The 6759-nt window shown below is 36.0% G+C and overlaps 1 non-coding gene across 1 annotated transcript; it reads left to right on the plus strand.

Annotated features, from left to right (window-relative positions):
• Trnai-uau (transfer RNA isoleucine (anticodon UAU)) lies at positions 1-90 on the plus strand. Its single transcript is given in 2 exon segments — positions 1-38; positions 55-90. It is a non-coding gene; the product is annotated as a tRNA-Ile (tRNA).
• The last annotated feature ends 6669 nt before the right edge of the window (positions 91-6759 follow it).

Below are 6759 nucleotides of genomic sequence, written 5' to 3' on the forward strand. Positions count from 1 at the left end.
GCTCCAGTGGCGCAATCGGTTAGCGCGCCGTAGTTATACAATAGTATAGGAGAAATGCGGAGGTTGTGAGTTCGAGCTTCACCTGGAGCAGAAATATTTTTGTCAGTCTGTGGTGAACTTCTCCATTCTCGTAGGGCGGAATTTCCTCTTCCACGCCGGCGTCCTTTGACAACTATCTAACAGCGACATTATCATCGGTAATCTGTCGAACTGCGTCGGGTAAGAAAGGAAGCTGAGGGTATGTTTGGAGCAGGGTCGGATTAACCACTAGGCTAATAAGGCCTTAGGCCCTGGAAAAATTCGGCCCTCATTTTTTTAAGGTTAATATTTTGTAGTTTTTTTTTACATGTATAAGTCTAAGAAAATGTAGTTTTGAATATAGATTGTATTACACTATGAGCAGTGCCCCTCTATGGTGCGCATCTGCGCAACAGCCACACCAGCAAAATTGCTTTGCTCCAAGTCTCCAAAACTTTAGGATTAGCCCTGGACGCAAATTTGACCATTTGACGTACTTATTGATCGATCGGCCACCAAGTCTTCGTAGTAAACCACAAAAAAAGACTTCTCTTGTTCCACCAGCTGTTTTACGTCAGCTTTCCATCGCCAGAATTTGTTCGCTATTTTATTTTCAAGATCTCGAAAGTTTAGGACAATAATATACACCTCATTATATCAGAATTTTGAGTTTTAGTTTCGATATAGCAATTGTCATGGTTAATGTATTAAAAGCCGTCTTCAATTTATCTTTTCTATTGCAAAAAAAAGCGTAATCTTGTCTATAGTCGGATAATTGACAGCAAAATTATTAATTTCTTGTAGAAATCTGACAAACAGGTTACTACCAGTTGAAAACGTTGCAATAGACAAAATTTAAAAAAAAATCAATGGTGAAAGCAGACAAATTGGTGCCAGTGTGATGTTTTCGTAGGTATTGCTATGAAAATAACTCATCGGTTTACTGCATTTCGAAAGAGTAAGTGTAGTAGTTAACGATGTGTGGATACTTTAGTTCCTGGCGTCTGGTGTCGTGTATACATAATATTGCACGTGAAATTATCAATATTGGTTTTTGAACCTAAACTTTGTCTTATTACATTGTCTGTTGCGACTCCTGTGTGATTGGGCTGCGAATAAGCTAGCAGGGCGAGAAACGGGTTCCTATCAATCAAAATTGCTTGTTTTGCAAATTGGAGACTTATCGGGTGTTGAGACTTTATCAAATCTCCAAAAAACTCAGTCGGATGAAAGAACTCACCGAGATAACCTGGAATAGCGCATTGCATGTGATTTAGAACCAAATTGAATTAAAGTAAGCATCGTACACTTTTAAAGAAATCCTGTATTTTAATAGCCCAAGCAACATCTAACATAACTTTCAATGTTATTAAACTCTTTACATTTAAGTTGGAAATTTTATGGCAAGAAATATCCAAATATGAATACAATAGTAACACATTATAATCGTATCGTTCGATTTTTTAAATTCTGCAAAAATTAATAAACAACTTTGGCACTACATGTGCATTCTTTTGTGGAGTCCCTAATTTTGTAGAAATGTCAATCCTATTCATCCTAGGTAGGGTAAAGCTATAACGCAATGGTAAAAAGTCAAACACAATCGATATCAAAATTATAAGTATGTTAACTACTGTATTCAACAACCAACAAATCAAACTATTTTCCACTTTTATCTTCCGACTCTAGGGTTAAGAAGTTATTTTCCCGAGCCAGGAAAACGGAGCAGCAGGGCAGGCTCAAGTATACGCATCGGATATCCTCGACAGTCGTTCTGCAAACCTTATGGCGTTTCTTCCTACACAAACACTCCTTGTGTGTCAAATTGAACCTAAAATGTAATCACGGCAAAAACACATTTGAGCTGGTTGTATTTTAATGGCCTAAGTCTGTGGTAAACGGTAATACGCGTTACACCAGTGAAAATTAACGGCAAAGGAAACAGGTAACCACATAATTGTGACTGCCGTAATATTTTTTGAGACAACATATCGACCAACTATAGCTATAGAAATATCCAGCATGGAAATAGGTTTTTAAATTCGTTTTAGGCTTTAATAAACATAACTAGGTTTGAGCAAAATAATGTTTTTATACCAGGTGCAACAGTAGAAGTCACACGGTAGTACATACATGGCCAAACAAGTTTGAAAACACTTACTTTTTTATTCATAAACAATTTACGCACAAACTTGATTCCGTATTTCGCTTTTAATTCTCTTTGTACGCCAGTAATAGTAAATTTGCCCTTAATGGGCGATTATTATGGTAATGCTTCTATCGTTTAGAGCAGTGGTTCTCAACTTTTTTAGCTTTCGGACCGGTAAAATTTCAAAACAATTTTGCGGACCGGTGGACGCTGATTTTTTTTTAAATCATACGTGGTTCTATTGAAGTTTTTTACATACAACTGGTCTTAAAGTTTAAGACTAAACGAGTTGTAGCCTACTTTTAATCAGTTGGGCACAACACTTGGCGCATTGTGACGCACGATAAAGTCTAAAGTAGAGTATTAACTCTGTAGTCCGGGAGCTACCAGAGATTTAAATAGCATGTCGAGTAGAAAAGGTTTGACTATTTAGAGCAGTGGTCGGCAACCGCCGGTCCGCGGACCGGTGCCGGTCCGCGAGGAGTTCGTTACCGGTCCGTAGCAGGGTTGCCAGATTAAATTTTGAAAAGTACAAAAACAATTAAACCCTTTTTATATTTAAAACACACTCACTTTCGTTTAAATATACTCCTTGGTTGATCTTTATGATAAAAAATAACAATTAGTATCAAGCCCTCATGAGGTTCAAAACAACGTGTGCTGTGGCCAATTTTTTTGAGTTGCATATATAGGCTAAAAAATGTCCCATAATGAAATGAATTATTACTTTGATATTTATAGCACGAAAGGTTTCAAAAAATCTATGGCTATGAATTTTAATTAGTTTTAGCAAGCCTCTATAAAATGACAGAAAAAAGCCAAAAAGCTGAATGTATTTTCTGGCGTTGAAAAAAGTAAAAAAATCTGGCAAGCCTTGTACGTAATTTTCAGGTGTACTTTTTCATTTTTGCCATTAAAGTTTTGTATTACGCAACTATAGAAAGTGTCGTGTAGGGCTGGTGTTCAAAACCTTATCCAAAATACATTATTAGATAATACAAAGTGTGACTTCTTACAAAAGAAAATAAGCCGCGGATTGGGTTTAATGGTTTGGTTGGCCGGATGCCTCCCGCGGGTTTAAAGTTCGCATTACAAAAAGTTGTAATAAATCTCCTTGATAAACATTTGTTTATATTTAAGGCCGGTCCGCGACAAAATTTCAGTTTCAAACCGGTCCGCAGGGCAAAATAGGTTGCCGACCCCTGATTTAGAGCACATAAGGGCCCCACATGGACCCCTAAAAGGCCGGCTTAAGTTATGAATTTAGTGTGTTTAGAAAGTGGGGCTGTTGAAAAAAAATTTTCGGTTAAAATGTCATGTCGAATACATCGATCAAACCTATTTTAAATGTTGCTCCACATATCAGTGGTCAATAAATGGTCGATCTTAAGTGCGGGAAATGGTGCAAAATCCATTTAAGATCACCCTTAATGGGGTCACCGTGTCACGTTTTAGTATCATTTCGAGTACATTAATGAAACTGGGTGAAAAGAAACTTTATATCCCCCTGTAACAGGAATGGTAAGTCTTAAGTTGATGTTGTGGTGCAAAATACATTTAAGACCGGGTCAAATGTAGCACATGAACCTTCCCAAAATGCCGATAGATGGCGCTATGTTTATTTTTGTATTAATTCAGATTTCCCCATAAACTGGAATGCTAATACTTGCATGAAAACGAGATTTATTTTCGGTAGTACAGAGGTCGATTTTTTTTTAGATAAATGCTCTTATGTCAACGTGTCAAAAAATGATGTTCAAATCAACGCATGCCAATAAATTGAACCAATAAGTTCTGATTTTAAAATATCGGAGAAATATGTGTGGGACTTTTAAACAACACACTTTCATTTATTGACAGTACAGTTTGTAAAACATTTCCAGTTTCAATACAACTACAACAAGATTTTAGCTCATGGTATTCATAATTTACCTTCATGCTATGATTTCCTCCACAATTCTCCAGACCAGACTGACACGGAATGTTGCAAACTCCCTTCGATGGGACGGGACCTTTTTGTGGAAGAGGCGGAAACAATTTCACGCAAATGCAAGTTTTCCCGCCGAAGAGAAAGGCAATTTTTAATTATGAATAGAATACGACACGACCCGGAGTGGGATTTATAATTTTCGATACATTTTACGACAATCTCTGTCATAATTAGGTATTTCTAAGCAATAGTGGCGTTACTTTTAGTTAATACAATTTGTAGAAAACCAATCGAACAAAAATGAAACGGAAGTACGTCATAACCCCCGCAGTCTGAAACAGAAATATCAATGTTTTATAGCAGGGGTCGGGAATCTTTCTACCCAAGGAAACCAATAAAGCGGAATACTTTTGGTTGTATTTAGATGAGAGTCATTTACCATGTATCAACATGTAAATAGTTTGTTGAAAAAATATCGACTTGAATAGTGCTTTTTATATTGTTCCGATTTAAAAGACAGACCCCTTTTCGTCGCAAAAAAAGTACGTTGAATAAGTTTACAAACTTTGATTAAAAATGCTATGATACGAACATGAGCATAAGAGATTCCGTCAAATGGACTAAAAGCCACCACTAGACAAATGGGAATCGCGCGAAGCGCTGACAAAATTGCTATAAGTCTTGTTTTTAAAAAAATTAAAAATACAGTTTGAAAAGAGGCTATGGCCGCGTGCAGATTTATTCACATCATGCTAGAGGCTTAGATTTATCTGCGGGAAAAGTATTTTATTAAAACAGCCACATGGCGTCACCAAAGGGCCATATATGGCTCGCGAGCCATAGATTCCCGACCCCTGTTTTATAGGGGGAAGTAAAACTTATGTCGGATATTTGATGCAAGTATAGATCACACATTTCTCCCTTTTTATGCCGGGCCAACACCTTGTTCTACATTTTGGCCCGCTGTGGCAATGGTGTATAGCTTGGTATTGAAATTTTTAATGTTAATCTGAACTTTATTTGTTTGAAAAATGTTTTTACCTGAACCTATAACTTTCGAAATAGCTTGGTGTTATATCTGGACAGTCCGTAGCTTTTCCATTCATAGGGCAATTAGGTTTTTAAATGTTAAACAAACAACAGCATACTTGTTGTAACAAAACTCCAAGCACGTGGTTGAACACATCAGAGAATGGCGGGTCATGAATTTTAGTTTCTCAACGCTTGAAATGCCAGTAAAACAGCCCAAGCTGGTTGCTGAAACGTACTGTAATAGGGCCAACGTACACAAATTTACTCTATAAATATATTCCAGTGATACAAGTTTCTAAAATTTTTGATGAAGCTCTTTGTAATCGCCACGCTCATAACCAAATTGCCTAAATCATTATTTTATTAGTTTCAGAGTTTTGGCCTAAGTCACTCCTTGTGTCCATCCCTATCCATAGAAAAAGTGCCTAAGTCATTTGTTTGCACAAGCGCGTGGAGAATGACCTAAAATTGATCTAAGGACATTTTCTATGGATGGGGATGGTAACAAGGAGTGACGTAAGCAAAAACTTTTAAAATCGGTAAAAAATTACTTATAGGCAATTTGGTTACGAGAGTTACGTAATGTAATATTTAAAAGACGAAAAATCAGAAAAGAAAAAAAGATGAAAAGAAAAAGTAAATGGTACGTATTAAATATTCGTTTGCAGTGAGAACAACTATTTATTTCTCCGAACTTTCCTAAATGTAACTAATCGATTACCATCTATTTGTTTTGTACATATGCTTGTTTTTATTGCGTCACATCCTCTTAAACAAAAACTAAACCTATTAACCTACATTATTAGGTTTAACGCAACTAATATTGTATCCGAATCGGAATTTTATGAAACGATTTTGAAAACAAGTTTAGTCGAACTTGAACTGAATCGGAACTTTAGAATTGCTTGAAACCGAAACCAAAACTCAATCCGATTGCGAAAAAATCTTGAATCCGAACCGAACCTGGACCAGAAAAGTCAAATGGTTCGACTCCTTGCTTATCGGAAAGCTCTTGGAACAAATATATTCAATAATATTCAACTAATGCAAGAATATGAACATTTTTTGTAACAGAAAACAAATTTTCATTAATTGCTATTCAGACATGTATATTTCGCATTAAAATAGTATTTTTGTAGTAATAACGGTTATACTTGAAGTTTAATAATAACATGGTATGGCAGTGGCCCAGGGGCTGCCATGATATATTTATTGTGCAATAAAATGAGCTTTATAGGCAAGGAAAATGTATAGAACTTATCATATTGTTTTATAATATTTTATAATATAGTTAAGTATTAAAACATCCAAAGAAACACTTAAGGCCAGAAGTGCAATCAGGAACACAAACAAAGTCACTGAAATTAGATTTTCGAAAACAAAGGGTTGAAATTCAGCCCAATCCAATTCTTTTTATTCAAGGAAAATTGCTTTTACCAAAGCTTTTCAGCTGACATTGTATCAAAGATACGTTTTGACCTTAAAGAAAAAAATGTTTGTTTCGAGTAAGATGATTCAGGACTCATTTGTGTTTGTTCATCAATTGATCTATAATCTATACAATTCTGTCTGCTGTGGTTCCCATTCTACTCTCCTGCTATACAAGACTTAATGGTGGTTTAGGAATGTT

This window comes from Ascidiella aspersa, chromosome 9, assembly GCF_963924565.1.
Source record: "Ascidiella aspersa chromosome 9, kaAscAspe10.2, whole genome shotgun sequence".
Taxonomy (NCBI): Eukaryota; Metazoa; Chordata; class Ascidiacea; order Phlebobranchia; family Ascidiidae; genus Ascidiella; species Ascidiella aspersa.